The sequence below is a fragment of the Taudactylus pleione genome, unplaced genomic scaffold, assembly GCF_031769625.1.
Source record: "Taudactylus pleione unplaced genomic scaffold, aTauple2 ptg000699l, whole genome shotgun sequence".
Lineage (NCBI taxonomy): Eukaryota > Metazoa > Chordata > Amphibia > Anura > Myobatrachidae > Taudactylus > Taudactylus pleione.
This window is the reverse complement of record NW_028285101.1, coordinates 1,782,858-1,810,000: the sequence shown is the minus strand read 5'-3', so window position 1 is coordinate 1,810,000 and position 27,143 is coordinate 1,782,858. Positions and strand designations below refer to the sequence as shown.

Genomic DNA, 27,143 nt, shown 5'->3' with positions numbered 1-27,143 from the left:
TTTGGCCACACCTAATGTTTTTGCTATCTCTCTGATGGGTTTGTTTTGATTTTTCAGCCTAATGATGACTTGCTTCACTGATAGTGACAGCTCTTTGGATCTCATATTGAGAGTTGACAGCAACTGATTCCAAATGCAAATGTCACACCTAGAATCAACTCCAGACCTATTACCTGCTTAATTGATAATGAAATAACGAGGGAATAGCCCACACCTGTCCATGAAATAGCTTTTGAGTTGATAGTCCCATTACTTTTGGCCCCTTAAAAAGTGGGAGGCACATATTGAAACTGTTGTAATTCCTACACCATTCACCCGATTTGGATGTAATTACCCTCAAATTAAATCTGAAATTCTGCAGTTAAAACACATCTTGTTTGTTTCATTTCAAAACCATTGTGGTGGTGAATAGAGGCCAAAATCTGAAAATTCTATCAATGTCCCAATATTTATGGACCTGACTGTATATAAAACATATTGAATTCGGAGGAGACCAGGTTCATATACAGTCAGGTGCGTAAATATTGGGACATTGACAGAATTTTACAAATAGTACATATTTTAATAAATCAAAACACATTTAAAAATCATTGTCACAAACAATGTATATAGATGAATAGAAGCACAAAAATTATTCAAAAACTGACATGCATGTCTATTATAGGCTCTTGACATAGAAAAAACACCCTTAGAAGGTACAGTCTATTATGCACAAAGCAAAATTCAATATGTAATTGGAACTTCAGTGTGAGAATTTTAAAGATATTACCAGCTAATCGTATTCTCCAGTGTAAAGTTGTAATAATGATGGTCTATTATCTGTCAGAGACCCATTACAACAGTAATTCTCCTGTGATGCTGGAGCCAATTCAGCAATAATTGGGTCCCACATGGAGATAAACGTCTCAAAGCGATCACTCGAAGCATTTGTTTTTGAAAAAGCTGCCAATCTGGTCGGGAAACGCGTTGGTGTGACACCCTGTTCTAGGCACTAGCACCTTACCTTTTGCAATATCGTGGACACTTGGACCATTGCGGTTGATAATACCAGAGTGCGATGACTAACTGTTTTTTGATCTAAGAGCATATTTCATCAGCCTTGGACCTGTGGAGTCTTAACTTGGTCCACCTCTGGACTACTCAGGAGCACATATTGAGAACAAACGCTTCCAGTGACCACTTCTAGTGTGTCCGACGCGTAGCGGCTAGTAGCCTTCCTCAGGGACGTGCTGCTTCAACTAAAGTTATCTGCTTAAATGAGTCTTCCTGTGTGACATCACTCACACAGGGAGGCTCTGGTTGTCATGGTGATGTATTGTCTCCACTCAGGCGTCTTCAAGGATTACCATGAAAATCATAACTCCATAAGTACCATAAGTTTTATAAACGTAGCAAGTGTTGCGTGGCTATTCTTCTCTGCATCTCTGTATTCAAGGGTAGTGAATACACTGACTTCCAGTTCTGTGGTGAACTAGTATTTGATTGATTGAGCTATATAGGACAACTACAAGTTGGGCTAGGTTGTTTGCTGCAAGGGCTGCCATCAGAAATTATGGGGCCTGGAGCTGCCACAATAGGCAGGGAATGGGTATGAAGTCCCGGCGGCTGGTTCATAACCAGACGCAGACAGCCCGAAGGGAAAAGATTAGGCCTCACATGTCGCAGCTCCTCTATCATTCAGCGGCGTGGTGTGACATCATGACATCGCGCTGCACCAGCTAACAAGAAAAAACTTTATTGCATGGGCCGGCCGCGATGTAGTTAGGAGGCGGAGCGGGAGGGCAGCCCTTGGTGACAGGTGGGAAGTGACCCAAGAGTCATTTTTATTGTGCCGCAGCAGGGGGAGAGGGTAGTAGTTGGCTGCGCGCTGGTAGAAGTGGGTCTCTGGCTAGGCCTGTCACACACTTACAAGATAATAGTAGTAGCGGGCAGTACTAGGAGGGGCCAGGCCTACCGAGTGTCCGGCCACGGCATTGGTAGGAGGCTGGGTGGGAGGGCATCCCTGGGGTGGGCCTCTCAGTCAACTCACTTCTATTGTGCAGCAGGGGTTAGGAGCGGGCGGGTCCCTTGAGTATCAGGACCCAGGACTCCAGTTTCAGAAGTCACCCCCTGATGGCGACCCTGCCTGCTGCTAGTTTGTGATACATTTGTGCCATGAATAAGGTCCCAGTGAGGACCGAATTGCCTTTTCTGGCTAAGATGGTTTATTTAACTTTAATAAATAATTAACTTTTAAGCTCTTTTTCAAGTCTGGTAAGTGGCTTGCTCTTTTCTTATGTGGATGTTCGCCTCTTGATGGAGGTGTCCTCTGGCTGCTACTGGAGCACCCTAGGATGCATTGAAGCACTATGAGAACAATATTCTATACAGCGGATAAAATAAGTAATAAACATATCAACATTTTTCTCAGTAAATATATTTGTAATGGGGCTATTGTAATGAAATTTTCACCAAATGTCAGCAACAACCCATGTAATCCACACATGCAAAGAAATCAAAACATAGATGTCCATAAATTAAGTTATGTATAATAATGTGAAATGACAGGGAAAAAAGTATTACACACATGAAGAAAGGGAGGTACAGGACGCGCGTTTCGCCCGCATTGAGGCTTGATCACCTCGTCACGAGGTGATCAAGCCTCAATGCGGGCGAAACGCGCGTCCTGTTTACATATGAGACTGCTGATGTTAAGGAAAACCCAGTCAGTGCACGGACTGGGCTCCACTGTACCTCACACTGGTAACGTATAGGCTGACAGATGATTGTGTCTGGTCAGCCAGATAGATTTGTTCAGGCTTAGCCTGTCATTTTTCTTTTTCCAATTGCCATCTCCTATTTCTTTCTCTAGCACTTTGGGGATATGACCTACTCCTGTGATTTAGCTCGTTTCCTATGTATGGCTGATAAAAGCTTTTTTGTACTCTCTGTGATTCCTATTATATACTAGATTAATGAGAGTGCCTGCTATTATACTCTATTGCAGCCCGATTTGGACGTTTTGGAGCATTTCCTGGTGGGAGATATTCACTGATAGAGAATATTTGATCATAGGAGAACCATTTGGATTAGCATATTTATGCAGCCACCATAATTAATGTATTTTCAATCTATATAAAATTGATGCTCTGTGTTTATGGGGTGATTGTATATTATGTGTTCTGTCAGGCTATGTTAATGTGTAGAGTTCCTATTCTGTATACTTGGAACTAAGTATAACTTGTGATAAGTTACCTATGTGATGTTCTCCTAAAGTTACAATCTATACATGTTTATGCCATATGTGTCAATTGATTGCATCACAAGGAAGGTATGCTTATGCACCACCTGTCTTGACAGCAACTGATTATTAATTGGACCTCTCTTTTGAGAGTAGTCCTACATTTTTGAAATAGGCTCAGACCGTGTGCATAAGTGAATCCCCATATATTTTCAGTAGCGATAATCTACAGTCATACTTCACTGACTATGCCCAAACTCGTTTGATCTTGGAAGCGATCCAGTGGTAGGCCTGGTTAGTACTGATGTGGGGGACCACTCAGTAATACCAGGTTCTGTAGATAGATATTGTACTGTTTAATGGGGATCATAGGACTGCGCACTGTGTAGCCTATATACCAATACCCATGGTATTTATTGCAACATCTACACTGTAACACAATTGTTACCCTAAATTGTATGTGTGGGGTACTTTGCAGAAATTATCTTTTAATATGTTCGCCTATGACCTTATGTGTACCTGGTATATATTTTACTATTAATATTAAAAGTTATATTTTATTTCAATCATAAGAATTCATATATAAGTGTGCCCCAAGAATAGCCTTACTTTTTCTTTTTCTAATAAATCTGTTATATTTAGGCTGTGGGAGCACCACCAACATAAATTTATGATGTATAAATTATTCATGGATATGGATGGTTGGTTAAAATAATTCTAGTTATGGTTCTGTGCGGAATCTTCCCTGTTTTCCATTCAGTTCAAATTAATATAAGCTGGTTCCGTCCCAACAGATGGCCTATAAAAAGGTGTCTCATTACCAAGGTGTCACAAGAAACATTGCATGATGGGTAAAAGCAAAGAGCTCTCTCAAGACCTTCACAACCTAATTGTTGCAAAACATACTAATGGCATTGATTAATGAAGGATTTCTAAACTTCTGAATGTTCAAGTGAGCACTGTTGGGGCCATAATCCGGAAGTGGAAAGTACATCATTTCACCATAAACCGGCCACGACCAGGTGCTCCTCGTAAAAAAAAAATTGTCAAAAGAGTTGTCCAAGAGCCAAGGACCACTTGTGGAGAGCTTCAGAAAGACCTGGAATTAGCAGGTACAATTGTTTCAAAGAAAACAATAAGTAAAGCACTCAACCAGCATGGCCTGTATGCACGCTCACCACACAAAAAACTCTATTGCTGGAGAAAAAGCATGTTGAAGCTCGTTTAAAGTTTGCTACACAACATTTGGACATTGGGAGAAAATAGTCTGGTCAGATGAGACCAAAATTGAAGTCTGGAGAAATGGCACTGCACATCACCCCAAAAACACCATACCAACAGTGAAGTTTGGAGGTGGGAACTTCATGGTGTGGGGCTGTTTTTCAGCACACGGTACTGGCATAGTTCATATGATTGAAGGAAGGTTGAATGGAAAAATGTACCGAGACATTCTTGATAAAAAATCTGCTGCCATCACAAAGTAGCAACCATAGAATATGGAAATATTATTAATAGCACTCAAATCAATTTACATAAAGTATAAAGATTTACTATAAAAAGTAAAACACATGTCGCTATCCAGGATGCTGAAGATGAAACGAGGGTGGACATTCCAGCAAGACAATGATCCCAAACACACAGCCAAGGACACTCTCAATTGGTGTCAGAGAAAGAAAATAAAACTGCTAGAATGGCCTAGCCAATCACCTGACTTGCATCCAATTCAAAATCTATGGAAAGGACTAAAGATCAATGGCCCTGATTCAGACCCGCTCGCTGCCGGAGGCAGCTCGCAGGTCTGAAGGGCGTTATTTTTTTTCTTTTTTGGACCGGCCTTCTGGCCGCTCGCTAAGCTGTGGGTGACCACCCACAGCTTTAGCGAGTGGCCAGGTGATGGTCGCGATGGTCCCGACCATCGAGCTAGCGACGAGACCCTTGTGGTAGGGTCTAGTCTTCCGCAAGCCTCAGTGAGCTTCCGGCTCTAATAGCTCACTACTGACATCACTCGTGATGTCAGTAGGGCCGCCCCTAAATGGCAGGCATTCCTTCAGGAATGCCTCCCTTTGGCAAGCCACCCCCCCCGATCTGCCTACAAAACGGGGCGAGCAGTCGATCAACATCGACAGCCGCCCAGTTTGTAGCGAGCCCCGGAGCGAGTTTATTTCTCACTCGCTCCGGGGCTCGCGCGTGCGCACTGCCCGGCCATCGACCCGCTTATGAGCGGGTCTGAATCAGGCCCAGAGTTCATAGAAGAGGCCCATGGTACCTTCAAGATTTGAAGAATGTGTGAAAGAATTAGCCAAAATGACACCTGAGCAATGCATGCGACTAGTTTCTCCATGCAGGAGGTGTCTTGAAGCTGTCATTACCAACAAAGGCTTTTGTACAAAGTATTAAATAAATTTCAGTAAGTGTGTTCAATACTTTTTCCCTGTGTCATTTCACATTATTACACATAACTTAATTTATGGACATCTATGGTTTGATTTCTATGCATGTTTGGATTGCATCGGTTGTTGCTGACATTTGGTGAAAATGTCATTACAATAGCCCCATTACAGATATAACAAAAAACCTTACGGTTTCACATTTCCCATTAAGGCACCTTAAACATGATCTGAAATTTCTCAAAACCTATTGAATTTCTGTCAAACTTCAAAAAGTTATGAAATTACAATCATTAAGGCTAATGCCTTAATGGACGTGTTCCTTGCATAATAAAGGTATGGTATGCCATGACACCATGTGATTAACTGCAGATTCAGCACTCTCACAGAGTGAGATTGCTGTTACTCACAAAATGGTGGCGCTGCTAATTCACAGAATTGTGTGCTCATTGAAATACACACATGCAGTCTATGCAACTGAGGTCTGGCAGTTATGTGGCACACACATTTCATTCAGTGCCCACAATCTTCCCATTCAGTCACCACAAAAATCCCACTGGGTTCCAACATCCTTCTCACTCAATACATCCATTTAATTAATTATACACATTCAGCTCCCTAATTGCTAAAACTATCATACTCTGTATGCATGTACACTATCTTCGCCTCCATGCTGCTAAAACTTCCCCAATCCCTACAGCTGTGTGTTCTCCCAACTGTGCTAGTCTGCATGCCCTGATCCACACCAATGTCTTTCCCCATGTACACCGCCCTGTCTTCCTGTATCCATGCCACAGTGTTTCCTTCCATCTGCACCACTGCCTTGCCGCCAGCTACGTCACTCTGTCTTCTCATCTCTGCCACTCTTTCTTCCTCCATCTACACCACTTCCCACCCATCCGCACCTATCTGTCTTCCCAAATCCCTACTGTTGTGTGTTCTCCCATTGTGCTAGTCTGTATTCCGCATCCACACCAATCTGTCTTTACCCAACTGCGCTGCTCTGTCTTCCCACATACATGCCACTCTGTACCCCCCATTCATATTGTTCTGTTTCCCCAAACCGTGCCACTCTGTCTCCCCCCCATGTGCATCACTGTTTTCCACCCATCTGCATCACTTTGGCTCGCCCCCATCTGTACTGCTTAATCTTCCCCTCTCCACGCCTTTGTCTGCCCCACCCACACTGCTCTATCTTCTCCCCCCATCCACCATACTCTTATCTCATCTGCGCAGCTCTATGTTCTGCTCAGGCTTGTACTGTGTGTATTCCTATGAGCACACAATTCTGTAAATTAGCAGTTCCACCATTTTGTGAGTGACAGCAATTTCGCTCTGTGAGAGTGCTGAAGCTGCAGTTAACCACAGGGTGTCACGGCATACCATATCTGTATTATGCAATGAACACGTCCATTAAGGCATTAGCCTTAATGATCATAATTTCATTGCTTTTTGAAGTTTGAGTGGCAGAAATGGAATAGGTTTTGTGAAATTTCAGATCATGTCCAAGAAGCCTTAATGGGACATGTGAAACCGTAAGGTTTTTTGTCTATGGGATTTCATTGCTTTTTTAAAATGTATTAACCATCAGGGTTTGGAGGAGCAAACAGGGCCACCTGCAGGGGAGAAGGGCAACAATATGGTACATTAACGCAGGTGGAGGAAGGCCCACACACAGGTGGTGTTTTGGGGATGCACAGGTATGATACGGCTGCGGAAGCGGGCTACAGGAGTACGGGGCAGCAGCATGCGTGTGAGGTTCTAGTTTTGTTGTGGACCCGGGGTGGTATCAGGAGCAGACACTGAAGCAGATTTAAAGTAGGGATGTACAGACTCGGATAGGTTCGAGTTGCACGCCGAGTTCGGATTTTTCCCTCCAAAAAAACGGAACTCAGAAAGAGGCAAAACGTCATCTTGCATGGACAAACATCATAATTTTGTCCAGGAATGTTGATGTTTGTCCATGCAAGATGACGTTTTGCCTCTGAGTTCTGTTTTTTTGGAGGGAAAAATCTGAACTCGGCGTGCAAACTCGAACCTATCCGAGCCTGCACATCCCTAATTTAAAGGTAAATGTGGAACTTTTAATGAGTGGCTTAACAGACATGCGAATGGCAAAAGAAACAGTCCAGGTATTGCACTAAAGTTCACTTGAAAACTGTAGTGGAGTAAATGGGAGAATGTCCAGAAAGTGACAGGCAGGAACAGTCCAGTATGCAGGTATGGTGAGCTGTAACAGAATGCAGGCAGAGGTAATGAAGTCCAGCTGGGTGTAAGTGGAGGCAAGGTGCAGGGAAACCGCAGGTTCAGGTTCTCAGGCAGGGGAAAAGGTAAATGGAGGGTGCAGGGTAAGTCTAGCTGACACAGGTGCTCAGGCAATAGGGAAGGTAATTGGAGGAGGCAGGAGAATCCAGCAGGGTTGGAGCAGGTCAGGTGAAGCAGGCTTAGGCAATGAAACCAATAGACAGGAACTCTCTCAGCTCTCACTGAGAAACACGTTGCACTGGCAATGCAAGGGAGCTCTGAACTCACGTAAATCCCCAGTGCTCAGCCGTGACTGGTCAGAGAGGGCAACAACAGGATAGGGCAACTAGGTCACCTGACCGGAGACAAGATGGCGGCGCCCATGCCAGAACGGAACGGAAGCACCACCAGGCCTAACCAGACCAGAGTGACAGTATGCCCACACGGAACCACGCACAGCCAATGCTCCCCGCCAAGCGCCACCGCCAGACGCCCCTCGCCATAGCGTCCTCACAGGTATTACCCGTCGACTACCATGCAGAGAAACCCTGGTCATAACAATGCGGACCAGTGTCAGCAGTGCACATGGGTATCAGCGGTGCTCACTGGCGCTGGGCATGCATCTGAGAGAATAAGACACAGGTGCATGGATGAATCAGTGTGATCCATCTATGCATCTGTGTTAAAAATTGAATTTGTGTAAAATAAAAAACAAAAAAAGGGACATCCCCCCCAAAACACAACCAGCCCCATGCTTTTCAACTCCGGTCCAGATTGTGAAAATATGGAGGTCAAATGGTGTAGGGGCCCCCCATATTAAGCACAACCAGCACTAGGCATTTCAGAACCAGTCCTGATTCCAAAAATATGGGGGTGAAATGACGTAGGGGTCCCCAGTTTTCAGCAGAACCAGCATTGGGCTGTGAGTGTCACGATCCAGTGCAAGAATTCCTCTGTGGAGGACGGTGAGCCGAGGGGTTCGGGTGACTAGGGGAGTGACTAGACTAGGTCTCCTAGTTGCGGCCAAACCCAGGTTTGGCTAGACCTGCCCAGAGGCACGGAGTCTAACTCACTTGGTGGTTTTCTCCAGTGACCCCTCCAATTGGGATTTGGTTTTCAGCTGCACCAAATGAGCAGGTCGCGGCCCTCTGGACAGGTACCTGGGAATGGCAGAAGACCGGAAACTATAAAGAATGCAATAGCACTGGAGGTGAATGGAATGAATGAACTCTGGAAATAGAACTGAATGCTATAACACAGGCATGGACTGGAAACAGTTAAGTATGCAGAAAAACACAGACATATACTTGAGATTGCACAGACAAGAGCAGAGTGGACTCAGGGAATATATGGGAATGCTGGAAATGATTGGAGCTGATTACCAGAGACAAGACACTAAGAGAAGTCAGGCATACACTAGGAGAGTGCTAAATGCAAGTACAGATTTGCCCTGACAAGACACAGGGCAGATTGACACAGATATGTGCTGGGAAGTCCAGCTGTGAGCTAATTAATACCAGCAGGTAATCTGACACCTCAGTGACACAAGGAAGCTGCAATACTAGCAGCACATATACAAAGACACACAGACATAGAAAACAAAACAGTCTGGACACTGGGAGAGAACTACTCTCAGACTAAGAATAGCTTTGAAGCTAATACTGGAGAACTGTGAACAGGCTGAAGTAACTATCTGAAAGATTAGCACAGAGCAACGCTGGTATCACTGGAACAGAGAAGAAGTTGAACAGCAACTTCCTGGAGTTCTGGAGGTGGATTTATACCCAGGGGTAGCAGATTACTGGAGCACAGCATCAGCTGACTGAATCATGCTACCATAGGTTAGGAGTACTGTCACATGAGAGGAACTGTCATGGCGGCCCCCATGATGGGAACTCCGATCCCCAGCACACACAGCCGACCGTGGAAGCTCGCAAAAAGCACCTAAGGCAAAATACTCAGCCCCACATCCATCACTGCACCAGACGTCTGACTGCAAGGAAGTCAGGGGAAGCCGGCAAGGAGGTGAGAGAGGCCGATCCTAGGCTGAACCCTGACAGTGAGCTTGTCCTGGTTCTGCAAATACAGGGGAAAAAAAGAGTAAGGTTCCCCTGTATTTTTCATAACCAGCACCGGGTTTTTTCTAGCAGGGGGCTGCCACCACAGCCAGGGGAACTCTTTCATCGGGCCCCGCAGCCGCAGCATTAACCCTGACCGATAGTCAGCCCAGGGTGGGGATCCCTGGGGACCCCCAATAAAGCCCAGGGCTATCCTTGGCACCCCTGGGGCGGTGGGTGCTGGTTTGATTGTGTAATGGGTTGTAAAAGAAATGGAAGTATAATATTGTCTTTTGCAGTAGAACTACATGTCCCAGCAAGCCTCCCCCGCATGCTGGTACTTTGAGAACCACAAGTACCAGCAAGAAGGGCATTAATGGCCCGCTGGTACCTATAGTACCCCCTGTAAAATAAATATTTTAAAAAAATAAACAGACACAGTTTGTTTTATTATTTTATTGTTCTGCACCTTCACCTTGGGGACGGCAGCCTTTAAGCTCTTTTTCATGGCTGTCACCTGCCCCAGGACTTCCACAACGACTTCACCTGGGAGGGTGCCACCCATCCAGGACTTCCCCGGCGTCTTCTGTCTTCGGCAGCTCTTCATTGCTGCCACCCGGTTGACGGATTGGTAGGATGGCGCCTCGCACTGGCTTTATTTAAGTGATATGCTCGCGGCGGCCATTTTTTAAATGGGCATGTGCTGTCCTCACCATTGAAGTCAATGGTGAGAAAAGCTCATTGGCTGAGAGGCTTGCCTCTCTCAGCCAATGAGTGCTCTGCATCGGGATTTCTGTGCTGAAATCCCACGGCGGAGCTGTCATTCGCGTACTACTGTCCTTAGAGGACAGTACTAAAGTTCGCTGGTCCACGTATTTAATTTTTTTTTTCCCAGGCCCTGGATTGCCTACATGGAATGAAGAGGACTGATCTACGCATAGGAGGGGAGGTGAGCATGGATTTTTTATTACAGGTACACCATTGGATTATCTTCATGGAGAAGAGGACCGATGGGCTACAGGGATACATAGGTGAGTATGTGAAATAGCGTGTGTGCATGTATGTTTGAATAAAATTTTACTTACTACGGTGTGTGTGTGTTCTGTGGTTTTTTTAATACTGCTTTTATTGTGGAACCACAGGTAACAGCAGGCCTGTAATGCCCCGCATGCTGGTACTTGTGGTTCTCCAAGTACCAGCATGCAGGGGAGGCTTGCTGGGAATTGTAGTTCCTCAGCGAAAGCCAATATTTTAACCTGGCACCCACCGGCCAGGAGTGCCAGGGATAGCCCCAAGCTATCAGCCTGGGGTGCCCTGGAGAGGGGGGTCCCTTTATTGGTGGGGACTCCAGCTCCCCAGGGATACCTGGCCTGGGCTGACTAGTGGTCAGGGGTGATGCTACGGCTGGGGGGGCCCGGTGAAAGGGAACCCCTGGCTGTGGCATTACCCCCCACTAGAAAGGGTCCAGTGCTGGTTCTGGTAAACACAGGGCTCCCTACGCATTTTTTCCCTCTGTATTTCCAGAACTGGCTCAGAGCCCAGTGCTGGTTGCGCTGAATATGGGGGACCCCTACGTCATTTGTCCCCCATATTTTTAATTATTTTTTTTGGGGGGGGGGGGGCATGCAATTTTTTTTTTTTAAATTATTACACAGGTTTTGTTTTGTTTCTTTAAACACAGAGGCACAGACGGATCTCACTGACCCGTCCCTCTTTCCATGCTTTTTTATTTAAACACAGATGCAGGTATCACGGATCTTTAAGATCTGAGCCTGAATCTGTCTCCTGTTACCTCCCCCGATGCCCGCACTTCCACTGCTGCCCGCACCGCCAATGCCCACTACTGTCCCCAGTTCACGGCCGCAGCTAACGCCCGCTACCCCTCCAAGTGAAGCCACAGTGAGTACACCTGCTGGAGGCTCCTACTGAGGCTACGCAAGGAATTGAATCCTCCTATCTCTATAATGGTGCAATTGTGAGGTAATAGTGTAAAAATGTTAACTTTCTCAATTACCTGAACACCAAAAGGCCCTACCCTGGAACAATAGCTACCTAATAAGACAGACCCTAAGTCTAAATTCACCCCCTAACCTGAGTTATGCCTTCCCAAAATTCCCCCACACAGAACAGTAGAAAAGTGGTCCTAACTGAGAATGTCAGAAAAAACTGACAGCTGGAACTTTAGATTACTCACAAGTCCTCATTTTTTTTGTTTTTGCCCTGAAATTTAGCAGCACCCACCCTTATATATATACACACATACATACATCCAACACTCAATGAAATGGGCCCTGCTGCACAACCAAGCTTTATAGCATAGATGAAGGGTTAATAAAGATAGATGTGAAATGCAATAGTTTACTATCGCATTGCGATCACAGCCTAACATAAGGACGCTCACTTCCCCTTAATCACATCCGTATACTAGGGCAACATAACGAATTCATCGGTAACATCGGACCCATACGCACAGTTAAGGCAGGTTAGACCTCACTCAGCAATTGCTAACTTCAGCGCACGCTTTGAGGTCTCGGGCTGCGTATGACCACGAAGTGCATGATTTATGCATGCCCCTGCAACGGCATGGCAACACACTGGCATGCCCGCGAATTTAACTCATGACCACAATACTGTGAGGCAGTAATGCTATCCATTACACCATCCGTGCTGCTACATATTTACATACACTGCTGGTTAAAGCTGTGGTGGTGCAAACTTTGTCTGTCTTATGAGACTGCAGCTAGGTACACACTATAACATTATCTGTCTGGTAATGTATGGGAGCAAATGACAATCTACTATTTATTAGGGGTGTGCACCGGCCACTTTTCGTGTTTTGGTTTTGGATCTGGATCTTTCTTCGTGTTTTGGATCTGGATTGGTTTTGCCAAAACCACCCTTCCGTGTTTTGGCTTCTGGGTTTTGGGTTTTGGATCTGTATTTTTTTGAAAAAAAGCATAAAAACAGCTAAAATCACAGAATTTGTAGGTTTTTCTGCTCCTATGCTATTATTAACCTCAATAACCTTAATTTCCACTCATTTCCAGTCTATTCTGAACACCTCACACCTCACAATAGTGTTTTTATGTCCAAAAGGTTGCATCGAGGTAGCTGGATGACTATGCTAAGCGACACGAGTGGGCGGCACAAACACGTGACCCATCTAGGCGTGATACTGCAGTGGCAGACAGGATGGCAGTTTGAAAAACTAGGCCCCAAACTGTACATAATGCAAAGAAAAAAAAGAGGTGCAAGATGGAATTGTCCTTGGGCCCTCCCACCCACCCTTATGTTGTATAAACAGGACATGCACACTTTAACAAACCAATCATTTCAGCGCCAGGGTCTGCCACACAACTGTGGCTGAAATGATTGGTTCGTTTGGGCCCCCACAAAACAAGCTGGCAATTAATGTGTCCCTGCACAAACTGGCTCTACGGAGGCAAGATGTCATCCTCATCCTCCTCATCCACCGATTCCTCACCCTCTTCAGTGTGTACATCCTCATCCTCACAAAGTATTAACTCGTCCCCACTTGAATCCACCACCACAGGTCCCTCTGTACGTTCTGGAGGCTGGTCTCCCTGGAAGAGCTGATAATTCATTTTGATGAACATCATCTTCTCCACATTCTGTGGAAGCAACCTCCTACGCCTTTCGCTGACAAGGTTCCCGGCTGCACTAAACACTCTTTCGGAGTACACACTGGAGGGGGGGCAACTCAGGTAAAATAGAGCCAGTTTGTACAGGGGCCTCCAAATTGCCTCTTTTTCCTGCCAGTACAGGTATGGACTGTCTGACATGCCTACTTGGATGCTGTCACCGATGTAATCCTCCACCATTCTGTCAATGGTGACAGTATCATATGCAGTGACAGTAGACATGTCAGAAATTGTTGCCAGGTCCTTCAGTCCGGACCAGATGTCCAAACTTGGTCCTGCCTGCCCTGCATCACCGCCAGCGGGTTGCTTAGGATACCTAAGTTTTTTCCTGGCAGCCCCAGTTGCGGGAGAAAATGAAGAAGGAGCTGTTGACGTGTCACGTTCCGCTTCAGCTGACAGTGTGTTCACCAGCAGGTATTTGCACCTCTGCAGGCTTGTGTCGGCCGGAAAGAGAGACACCACATAGGCTTTAAACCTAGGATCGAGCACGGTGGCCAAAAAGGTAGTGGTCTGATTTCAACAGATTGACCACCCTGGAATCCTGGCAAAGCGAATGAAGGGCTTCATCCACAAGTCCTACATGCCGAGCGGAATCGCTCCATCTTAGCTCCTCCTTCACTTTCTCCAGCTGCTTCTGCAAAAGCCTGATGAGGGGAATGACCTGACTCAAGCTGGCAGTGTCTGAACTGACTTCACGTGTGGCAAGTTCGAAGGGCTGGAGAACCTTGCACAACACGGAAATCATTCTCCACTGCGCTTGAGTCAAGTGCATACCCCCTCCTTTGCCTATGTCATAGGTGGATGTATAGGCTTGAATGGCCTTTTGCTGCTCCTCCATCCTCTGAAGCATATAGAGGGTTGAGTTCCACCGCGTCACAACCTCTTGCTTCAGGTGATGGCGGGGCAGGTTCAAGAGTGTTTGCTGGTGCTCCAGTCTTCGGCACTCAGTCGCTGAATGGCGAAAGTGGCCAGAAATTTTTCTGGCCACCCAAAAGCGTCTCCTGCACGCCCCTGTCGCTTTTCAGAAAATTCTGCACCACCAAAACATGGGACATGCTGGAATTTGCCCAGATGTAATGCCCGCACAATATTGGTGTCGTTGTCAGATATCACAAATCCCCAGGAGAGTCTAAGTGGGGTAAGCCACTGGGCGATGATTTCCCTCAGTTTCTCTAAGAGGTTGTCGGCGGTGTGCCTCTTACTGAAACCGGTGATACACAGCGTAGCCTGCCTTGGAACGAGCTGGCGTTTCTGAGATGCTGCGACTGGTGACGCTGCTGCTGTTGCTACGTAAGGTGATACATCTACCCAGTGGGCTGTCACAGTCATATAGTCCTTAGTCTGCCCTGTTCCACTTGTCCACATGTCCGTGGTTAAGTGGACATTGGGTACAACGGCATTTTTCAGGACACTGAGGACACTTTTTCTGACGTTTCTGTACAGTCTCGGTATCGCCTGCCTAGTGAAGTGGAATCTAGACGGGATTTGGAACCGGGAACACACTACCTCCATCAATTGTCTAAATCCCACTGCACTAATGGCGGATACCGGACGCACGTCTAACACCAACATAGCAGTCAAGGCCTCAGTTATACGTTTTGCTTCAGGATGACTGCTGTCGTACTTCATCCTCCTCGCTAAGGACTGTTGGAGGGTCAATTGTTTAGTAAAAGTAGTGGTGTTCCTACTTCCTCTCTGGGATGATGAACGACTCCCAGCAGCAGCAACAGCAGCAGGAGGCGTAGCAATGCAGGATCCTCTGGAGGAATCCGGGATAGGAGAGTCAGTCATGCCAGTGACATGGCCTGCAGGACTACTTCCGATCCTGACTAAGGAGGAAATTGACGAGGAGGGAGTTGACGGTGTGGTTTGCAGGCGCTTGGATACAACAGGACAACGGGATTTAGGTGTCCCTGGACTGCTTACGGTCTTAGCCAAAGTTTCTGAACTTGACAGTAACTTATTATGAACGCGCTGCAGGTGCCGTATAAGGGAGGATGTTCCTAGGTGGTTAACGTCCCTACCCCTACTTATTCCACCTTTACATAAGGTACATATGGCAAGACAGTTGTTGTCCGGATTTGGATAGAAATATTGCCAGACCAAAGAGGTGGAATGTTTGGTCTTCTGCCCAGGCATGACCGTGATGGGCTTTTTCATCCCACGGACAACAACTGTCTCCCCCGGAGCCTGATTTAAACAAACCACATCACCATCAGAATCCTCCTTGCCAACTTCCTCCTCAGCGCCAGCTACACCAGTATCCTCATCCTGTTGTACTTCAACAGTGACATCTTCAATTTGCATATCAGCAAGTGGACTGTGGGTGCTCCTTTCAGCACTTGCAGGGGGCGTGCAAATCCAGTGCTGGGAAGGTCAGGCATCGCAACCACCACCACACTTGGACTCTCCTTGGGGATTTGTGATATCTTCTTAGAAAGCACAGTTCTTCGCTGTGCTTTTGCCAGCTTAACTCTTTTGATTTTTTTAGTGGGAGGAGGGCTTCCATCGTCATGTGAAGCTGAACCACTAGTCATGAACATACTAGGGATCGACCTTAGCCGTTCCTTGCCACTCCGTGTCGTAAATGGCATATTGGCAAGTTTACGTTTCTCTTCAGCTGATTTAAATGTTTTTTTCAAGGTCATTTTCCTGAACTTTGTCATTTGGGATTGTATGTGCCCTCTATTATGACATTGGGCATCGGCCTTGGCAGACGACGTTGATGGCATGTTATCGTCTATGTCATGACTAGTGGCAGCAGCTTCAGCACTAGGAGGAAGTGGTTCTTGATCTTTCTCTATTTTATTTTTATCGGAGAAAGTTTGGTCCTCCATTTATGTTATATCGATTTGATATATACGTGCGGCTAAACACAGAAAATATTTCTTTATTTTTGCTGGAGAGTAGTGCACTTTGTGGGTTACACCAGCCTTTAAGAAATGAGCCAGCCGGCTCTTTACTTATGGGACACAGGCGCACGCTTGGCGCTGCTCCTTTGTTGATGCACGTGCGGCTACGGCGCACACAATTCACAAACACAGAAAATAATTTTTTTTTGGTTTGGACTGGAGTGTACTTTGGGGGTTACAGCACCCTTTAACGGTCAAGCCAGCCGGCCCTTTACTTATGACACAGGCGCACGCTTGGCACTACTTTGTTGATGCACGTGCGGCTACTGCGCACACAATTCACAAACACACAAAAAATATTATGTTTTTAGCACTTGGGGGGAGCACCCCTGATGGACAGAGCACCCCCTGGACAACACTACAGCACCCCTTTAGGACTGGGACACTGCACAGGACTTTGGAGTGGACACAGCCTCTATGGAGAACTGACTGCACAACACAGTCCAGCCAGCCCCTATGGACTTTGAAGTAGTGGACACAGCCCCTATTAACAACAGCAGCACAGCACAACACAGCCAGCCCCTATGGACTTTGAAGTAGTGGACAACAGCAGCACAGCGCAGCACAGCACAGCACAACACTACTCTGCACTACACTACACTACACAGCCCAGCCAGCCCTAACTCCCACCCTCCCTCTTCACTGTCCACAGCCGAGTGAGAAAATGGCGCCGACGCGGGTACCTTATATAGGTTCCAAAACCCGCGAGACTCGGAAGGCGGGATGATGACGTTTTGCCTCGATTTCAGATCCGAGTCAGGCGGGAAAAGTCGAGCCTGACTCGGATCTGCCTCGGATCGGGGGGGGGCTCGGGGGGGTTCGGATTTCAGAAATCCGAACCCGCTCACCCCTACTATTTATTCACTAACACTGAAAAACACAATTTTTAGTCCATTTCTTGTGTTTGGGAGCAAATGGTCAATTGCTCCCTTACATTACCAGATATTCTTTCCAACCAGCTAGATTGGACAGAGGCCCTCATTCAGAGCCGTACGCTCTGAGCAGAGCGCACGCTCTGAATGAGGGCCGCCCTCCATAAAAATGGAGCGTCCTCCTGGACGCTCGTATAGCTGTGGGTCACCACCCACAGCCTATACGAGTGTGCAGTTTGATGGTCGCGATGGTCGCGATGGTCGTGACCATCGCGACCATCGAAACTGCGAGCCGGAGCCTGCGGTTGAGGTTTTCAACCGCAAGCCCCGGAGTGATTTTGGCTCTATCAGAGCCAAAATCACTCCCACTGACATCACTAGTGATGTCAGTGGGCCAGCTTCTGACGGGAGGCGTTCCCGTGGGAACGCCCCCGTCAGGGAGGCACGCCCCCGGCACGCCCACCAAAGGGGGCGTGCTGTAAATCAACATCGACAGCACGCCCCCTTTGATCAGACACAACGAGCGAAGGAAAGTCCTTCGCTCGTCGCGTCTGGCGCATGCGCACGACGGAGCTCCCGCACACCATCGACCCACTTGCGAGCGGACAGCCGCTTGCGAGTGGGTCTGAATCAGGCCCAGAATCATATAGTGCAGAGGTTCCCAAACTCCGCCATTACAGTCCAAGTTTTAAGGATATCCATGCTTGAGTACAGTAAAATCAAATTCACTGAGGTACTAATAACGTCACCTATGCACAAGCATGGATATTCTTAAAATATGGATGATAATGGTGTAGTTTGGAAACTACTGGTGTAGTGTGTACCTAGCTTATGCGCTCCCTGGTCAATGTACAATAACGGGCATCAGGCTGCTTATCACATGTGCAAATTCCAGCCAGGGCCTCACCCCTTGAGAGTGGGATTGATGCTGTAATAGTGAGACAGTTCTAAAACCTCCTCTAATCCCACAACACCAACGGCCACCATCTCCAGGAAGCTCCATCAAACCACCGACCTAGCGGTAAAAGTTTGAATAAGCAATATGGGCAATCCGCCCATACACAGCACTGTTGGAATTTGAAATCTTCTGGATTGTCAGCTCTGGATGAGATCCTTTTAAAATTCTCAAAAGGTTCAGTTCATCTGAACTATGGTAGTCTCTGCATAGGACTCAAACTTCTGTAAAATGGAATTATAGGAGTTGGAAATGATTATGTAGTTTTGGCAGGACTTAGGCCTAAAGCTTCATCCAGACAGGTATTTATGTTCTCAGAAACGTGCTGTAGCAATTAGGCATTTATTAGTATAAGGGAGGGTGGGGGGGGGGGAGGTCTTTAGGAACAAATTAGGAGGGATTTGCTATGCTTCCTTCCAAATAAACTAGTCATGTATTGTGTATGGCAATAATAGCAGTCTCTCAGTGAATCAGCACAGCTTTCCGAATGATTTATAACTTTATTACTACAACAGACACCTACTGTATGTAGTTAGGTGTATTGATCTGTATTACAGCCCCACAGAAGTGGCTTGGCAGCTCAAGTGCTGCATTTGGACCGCCAATTGGACAAAAATTGCCTTTGACCATCCTATCTTCTGTATAATCGGTATGGGCAAGGGATTGTCAAAAAGCAGCCATACAGCACACTGCACACATTGCATTTTGCAACTAAGTTCTGGCATAATAGTATCTCCACCAATCAAATGTCTCTGGCAAGGAAAATTAAAATTTGGGGGTTTAATTTATCCAGGGAGTCTGTAATAGTGAATGTGATTTCACACAGAGTAGGGTGGTAAAACTTGTACAAAATATACAAAATATCCATTATTAAATAATCTATAAACAGGAATTATAATTGGTGAAAGCTCAACAAAAAAGTAAAGTAAACAGGAAATGGAGGACCTAAACCCTCTCCAAAATATTAGCTATAAGTGACCAGCACACTATACCCAGCATACCATAACAAATAGAGCACCAGCGTATTGTATGCAAAATTACACAGTTGCCCTCAAGAGGAGTAGAATAGTGAATAGGGGGGAGATGTACTAAGCCTTGAGGAGAGATAAAGTACCTACTAATCAGGTCCTGCCACTTTACAGAATGTGGCCCAGAATTATCAACGAGTGATATTCTTGTTATCACAAGTTAGTTACTACTCTTAAATGGTGCTACAACCAATCAGCAACTGTCATTTTTCAAACACATGACAGTTAGGAGCTGATTGGTTGAAGCACCATTGTAACAAGAATATCACTCTGATAAATCTGGGCTTTAACTGTCATTTTTCAAACTGTATTTGTTTGTACTTTGGGCCCATTTATCAATAATCGCACTTGCAAATGCCATATTGTTTACGATATTAGTGCCCAACCTCGCACTGCGGAATGCTATTATACCACCCAGATGTTTTAAATAACACATAATAACAGGGGCTCCGAAAGTCTATTCACTCCCGTGCATGAGCAGTCTACTGACCACACATGCGCGGCGGCCATTGCCAGGGAAAGTTTGCGGAGGACCTTTCCTATAGGCTACAGCAGCACAACGTCATCTCCAGATAATTAGCTGTGGGGCCACGCTGTGGAATGCTTCACATTCCGGAGCTTGGTAAAGCTGTTGGAAATGTAGGGACCTCAGTAGGTATCTGCTGCAGTCCCTCCTTCATACAATGGAGTGATACTTAATATTTGTGGGAATCTCCCAAAAACGGGTGTTTTCAGGGAATGTGCCACAAATATTTATTGATAAACAGGCCCCTTTATCTTTCTTCAAGGCTTAGTACATCTACCGCTGAATTTCCTTTAATAAAAAAGAAAAAAAAATTAGTTTGATCGAGAAATATAAACTTCCAATTTCTCCAGGTATTCATAATAAAATACTAAAATACTAGAAACACATAGGGGCTGATGCAGAGTTGACCATATGCCTCTTGCGTGCTTGTACACGCAAGTCTATTTCATCCTTTATTACAGCATTTTTCGTCCACATAACTGACACTCACTGAATCTTTTTTGTTTTACTTGGTTTAGCATTTATTCCTGTTACCGTTTTAAAACTATGGTCAAAGTTGTTGATAATCATCAACTTTGACAATCAACTCTTTAGTACATCTACCCCTAGGAGTCTGAGGAAAGCGGCATCCTTAAGGTTTCTAATTATAGAAATATAATGGAAAAAAAACAAGACACATAGGAAGCCTATGGTGGTAGATGGTATGCAGGTATAGCACATTCACCCTCCATAACAGGCCTCATTAATCTTTAACTCATTGGTTAAAACAGATCACGTATTGCGTATAGAACAACTGCAGTGTTTCTAACCATCAGATAAAAAAAAGTGCAACAACCCCCCCCCCCCCCTGGTAAATAACGCTTTCAATTATAACTACGACCGATCTGCACGCTTGTTATTAGCAGTTTTTTTATATAGCACATACATATTCCACAGTGGTGTACAGAGAATGTTTTGTCATTCACATCAGTTCCTGCTCCAGTGGTATATTCCGTACCAGCAGCGGTTCCTGCTGTTGCTGGCCTGGGTCCCGGTGCCTGCTCAATTAATCGGGCAGGCGTCGAGACATGCGCATGAGTGGCACACCTGCCACCAACTTCTCAGGGCTGCATTGTTTGCAGCTATGAAAAGTCCTGTAGGGCTGCCCGAGAGGCAGAGCAGCGTTTTCACTGGAAGCTGCTCTCTGCTGATCGCAGCCCGGACTGGCAGTCCCAGGGGGATGAGAGACACCTCCCCCTGGCTGCCTGTCTTCAGCGTGACTGGCAGGTGGTGCTTCCAATAGGAAGCCACCTCCAGTCACACTGAAGCCGGTGCAGTCACGGACTGCACTGGCTCATTGAACAGTGGAGGATTTTACTGGGGGGGCTGCAGCCTTGCAGCCACTAGGATAGATCCGCCACTGTTCCTTACTCATAAGCATATTTATAATGGGTGCAAGGTGTGCGGTGCACACAGGCCCCTGGGAGGCAGTGGGAGACACTGGGAGGCAGAAGGAGACACTGGGAGGCAGAAGGAGACACTGGGAGGCAGTGGGAGTGAGAGGGTAGGCAGTGGCTGACAAGGAGAGGCAGTGGGTTGCAGTGGGAAATTGGAGAGCCAGCATAATAGTGGAAGACAATAGGCGGCAGGGGCAGACAGAGGGTAGCAGATGAGGAAGTGAGAGGCAATGGTCAACATGGAGAGGCAGGGGAAGGCAGAGCATGACTATCAGGAAGCAGTGGGTGACTAGGGAGAGGGCAGTGGGTGGCATGTAGGAGAAGGCAGAGGATGACTAGGGAGAGGCAGTGTGTTAACTAATGTGTGCTCCCGTTTCCCCATCCACAGACATCCCATAGGGTCTACGCTCAGTGCTCCCTCCTTCCCACCACAGGCTGCACTTAATTACAACAGATTTTTCACAGACTCATCTGCTCGCTGGTAGCTAGCTCTGCTGAGTCTGACCGTAGTCCACTGCTGGCTACCTGTTTGTCAGCTTCAGCTGTGTGCTGAGCCTGCTGCTGGATAGGTAGAGGAGAGGCTGATCACTGGGTTGGGGGTGGAGCTGTCTGATGACGCCTCAGATCTCTCAGCCAGTGATCCGAGGAGTCTGAAGTAACGAACAATTCAACTGATTTCAGACTCCTCAGATCACTGGCTGAGGCTCGAGCTCTGAGGAGTCATCACCCTGACCCCACACTCTCCTCCAGCACTGACATGCTTGGCCGTGGGAGGCCCCCTGACAGAGGTGGGAGCCAGCTGCATACAGGCCCCTTGGGCATTAATGCGCCCCTTTTCCTACCACATGTACACTCACACTAGAGTTATTTTTATTTTTCATTTTACTAGTACATTTTTGGATTGTGGAACGAAGTTGGAGTACTCAGGAGTACTGCATGCAAACCCATGCAAGTACGGGGAGAATATACAAACTCCACAGTTAGGGCTGTGGTGGAAATGAAACACATGACATCACTGCTGCGAGGCAGTAATGCTGACAATTATACCAACCATGTTGCCCATCGGCATAATTTATTTTTATTTGTAGTTTTCCAGTGACACACTCACTCACTTATTAAAGAAAGTCACACACCTTATGGATACTTCTCAACGTAACAATAATGTGTCACTCATTCATTCACTTGGTGCTGTAACACATTACATGCGTTCATCCCATCAAATTTTCCAAATAATGTAATTTAGATTACACAATAACAAAAATAGTCCACAAAGTAGAATGTGCATAAGGAACAGAATTAATTCAAGAAGCCAATCAAAATTTGGTAGTGATAATCCATTTATGAATTTTCTACTTGTTCCAGGCAATCTGTCACTTACAGTAATGCCATAAATCGCATCAATGACTCCTGGGCAAACAGAGAAATGCTGTATATGAAAATGGAGAAAAGTATTGGAGAATTCCCAGTAACGGTACATATTCTCTGTAATCAGCTTTCACTAATAGTAACTACAGAGTAATATTTCACATGATTGGTAATTGCTGCATTTCAATGCGTTATATATTGAATTGATACCCTTCATTTAAGCAAAGACAAGTTTATATAACACCATATAAACAAACTATGGGGTCTATTTACTAAGCAGTGTTATGAGACAGAGTGAAAAGTGATAAGGTGCCAGCCAATCAGCTCCCAACTGCCATCTCACAGGCTGTGTTTGAAAAATTACAGTTGGGAGCTGATTGGCTGGCACCTTATCACAGACTTATCGCTTTTCACTCTGTCTCCTAACACTGCTTAGTAACTAGACCCCTATGTTTTAAGACAAAAAAAAAAAAACTTGCCGATGATCTTTTAACTGACCCATAAAATACTCTATGGTAAGTGTTCAGCCTTACCTTATCCTGCAGTGTGGGTATAGTTGTAATGCCAGAATTATACCTTATATTCAGCAATCTCCATATTTAGCTGTGGAAGTTTAAAACAAGAAGAAAATGTTACACGCCACTTAAATACTTAGTATGTCACAATTCAAAACATGTTTATTTTTTTCTTTTTAAAGTTTGTTTTTTTTCACCCATGACAAGTGACATATTAAAGTCCCTCTGCAGAATGGAACACACAGTAATGCTGTCTGCAACACAGGGGCCATGGACTGGAGCGGACTTTGTGTTACCTCCAATGCTCTCCCATGATGGAAAGACATACTGGTAAGTAAATTGTCTTCCGACTAACTTGGTCTTGGTGAGTGTGCAGGAAGTTAGAATATAAGGTCATCTGGAGCAGGGACAGAATGAATCTGGGTCAGAACGATATATCGTATAGCATGAAAAAATGACACCTAGACAAGTATTGTTAAACCCAAGTTTGAGCGTGATGGCACTTGGAGAACCACAAGTGCCAGCACACCTGGAAATCCAGCAACCACTGGCACTTGTAAAAAAACATATCAAATTACTGGACATACACCCTCCACACCAGAAGGTTTTAATATATTATTAAATAAAAATGAGGCCTCATTGCGATCAATTATTGGTACCCCCAGACTGTGCGCAGCCTACGATGAATGGGACTATGCAGACCAATAGGAAGCTACCGGTCCATGCAGTCCTTTGCTCCTGCTTGGAGCCCTCGATACTCTGTATGTGTCCCCACTCCAGGCCCCTTAATATTAATAATAATAATAATCTTAGGGGTAAATGTACTAACGATCAACCATTAGTGCTGTAGTTAAGAAGTGCAGAAACGGGATATTTATCATACATCAGGCTTCAGCTTCAACTGAAACCAGACATCGATGTCAGTCGGTTTTTGCAGCTCGGAATGCTGTCAGTTTTAATTTTACAATTCAAAACAGATGGCAAATAGAAGTGAAAAAAGACGGCAAACCCGTCCAAACAGAAGCGCTGCACAGATCATTATGTGAAAGGATAGAAATATAAAACATTTCCATCCCAAGCCCAAACGGACAGTACTGTGTACTCAGGAGTGGCGCTCTCAGCCAATCAGTGCTTCCCCCATTCACTCCCTTGTACTGGGAATGACCTACCATTACGAGCTAGCAGTGTACAGTACTGTCCATTTGGGCTTGGGATTTGCATATTTTTGGGCTTCTGAAGACCAGTGGACTACTTCATGGACTGAAGAGGAGCGATCCAATGGGTTACACGAGAACAGTTATTTTAATATTTTCTATACAGGCAGACTACAGGTGCCAGTGGACCCTTAATATCCAGCCATGTGATGGCATGCCAGGAAAGGCTTGCTTCGACCTGTAGTACCACTATAAAAAAAAGAATGATATATTTATTTACATCATTAACCCCGCACCCACCGCCATCGTGGGTGCAGAGAATAGCTCAGGAGGGGGAACCAGACTTTGTGAGAAATTCCATCCCTAAGCTGACCAGTTTGGGGCTGGTGTATGTTATGGCAGGGGGACTTGTCATACCAAGTAGAAAAAAGGGGGGGGTAATTTTAACCCCCTATTGTTCCTCAGCACACTGAATTGGACCTGCAACAATACATGAAGACTATATGGTGATAGAAATTCAGAGATATTAGTTCCATGCTGGTTCAGTCTGGTGCTGGTTATTGGGAAAACAGGGAGATCCCACACCATTTTTCCCCTCATCTTTCCAGTACCAGCCCAGGCTGAGGAAATGTACCCCTTAAACTGCAACGTACCGTTGAAAGGCAAAACAAATTTAAGGTTAATATCATAAGTTATCATGTCATATCAATATCTAATGCCATTATTTACTGTTTACAGTTGCAGAATTTGCAAGGGCTACAACGTCAAATTTGGTCATGTGAGAGCAAAATGGAATGGTGAAAATACTGCTTAATATACACAGCACCAACATTGTTAAGAAGACTACTTTAAAAAATAAAAATGAAAAAGCCCTGGAGAAATATTTACAGTTATCTTTCATTCCTCTGTCATAATTTCCCCCAAACCCTCCTGCAGTCATATTTCCGTCTCCATGTTGCTCTGTATAGCTAGTCTCCGGAACACCCCAGGGAGCATTCCCAGAAAGTAAACCTCCACTTGGCAAGGTGTGTGGCCAGGACACTGACCCCTCTGCTTCTGCTCTGAAAGGCTCTTTATTGGTAATCTGGTGCTTGTTCTTCCTGCAATACCTCTGTAAAGATAACACTTTTATTAAAAAACTTACAGGGACAAACTCTCCCCCTCTATAAAGCGATGGCTTGATATTTAGTTCTAAAATGTATCATGCTTCAAATGTGCTCATATCATTTTTTATGTAAGAGAGTTTGGAGCACTTATAATACAGAATACAATGCACCGTCCATACACAGGCTCATTTAGAGCCATACTTTCTGACTGTCTCACCAGGTCGGTGCAGCATGGGGCGTGGTGGAAGCAATGGTGGGCGGTGTGGCGGCATGATCTCATCATGGCACCCTTACCCCCCGCTATACATGCCAACAGTACTAGCAGTATAATGCAGGGAGCAGGGCTATGATTACACAATTCAGTGTGTATCATGTCAGCACTTCCCCGGAGCGCCCACTTTCACTCAGTAAGTGGGTGATGCGGGAGGGGGGTGAGTACGCGGGTGTCTGGGAGCACCACCCGATTTTCGGGAGACTCTCGGCTGTTCTGGGAGAGTAGGCAAGTATGTTTAGGGAGCTGGACACGTTTAATGAACGAATTACAATGTTGTGGCTGAATCACATGTGGGCTCATTCAGAGTTGCAGGCAAGTCTGTTTTTGCAGATGAATCATGTGATTTGTCATACTGCGCATGATCCGTAGTAAGCATACACAGCTAGGAGCAACTACGGTCATATGCATCTCTCCTTTCAACACATATAAATAGGTGGCAATGGGGGGGATTGCATGCAGGATAAGTGCTCTAATACAACATACATACTACACAATTTTTTTTGAACAATAACGACATCATTCAGCAATATATCATTCATATCGTTCAGTGTGTATGCAGTGAACGCCCAACGATGCGCGCTCCCGCGGGTTGTTAACGATGTTTGCTGTGTGCAAACATACAGGCCAATCTGACGATATCATCAGAAAGTGCCTGTTCAGTGATGTGGCAGGATGAAGTCACTGAATGATATCGTTCAGTGTGTACACCCAATATCTTTCAGCACATCGTCTAGTGTGGTTGTGTAGACAGAATTGTAGACTAATACACTTGTAGTGCCACGGGGCACAGTACATATGCGTGCTCAGGAAGATGCCATTTATTCTTCACAACAGCAGGTAACAAAGGTTATATAATATATATTTGATATATATATTTGATTTTGGCATCTAATGAGGTTTGCATAGCATAATTTATACTTTATCTCTAGAGTCTTCCTCACATTCCCCAGAAGCTACAGTAACTGCATGCAGATCTTTAGGTTACCCAGATGGCACTAAAGCACAATGTGCAGAAAGTACATTTTTTTGCAGTAAGTTACATGGGGTCTATGTACTAAGCCTGGGAGAGAGATACAATGGATGGAGATAAAGTACAAACCAATCAGCTCCTAACTCATTTTTCAAACACAGCCTGTAAAGTGAGTTAGGAGCTGATTGGTTGGTACTTTATCACCATCCACTTTCTCTCTCTCCAAGGCTTAGTACTGTACATAGACCCCATGGTCACATAGCCACAGCCATCTGGTAGTCACTTCAAGAACTTCCCTCAGCACCACCTCGGGATGGCTGGGGAGCTAACAAGCTTCTTTAATTATGATGCCAACTGCGTGTTGTCCTAGACTGCTGCCTAATGATTGATCAGACGCAGGTCAGGAAAAATGTTCAAGTCCTGTGCAGATGTGTAGGCTCCAAAATGGATGACAGGCCCA

At 45.6% G+C, this 27,143-nt stretch overlaps 1 long non-coding RNA gene across 1 annotated transcript in view; it reads right to left on the bottom strand.

The window, feature by feature from the left end:
* The window catches only part of LOC148477687 (uncharacterized), a 366,671-nt gene that overhangs the window by 338,409 nt on the left and 1,119 nt on the right, over positions 1-27,143 (bottom strand). Inside the window, exon 2 of the long non-coding RNA XR_015872485.1 lies at positions 23,198-23,267. This is a non-coding gene — a long non-coding RNA (uncharacterized LOC148477687). The remainder of the gene's footprint in view (positions 1-23,197; positions 23,268-27,143) is intronic.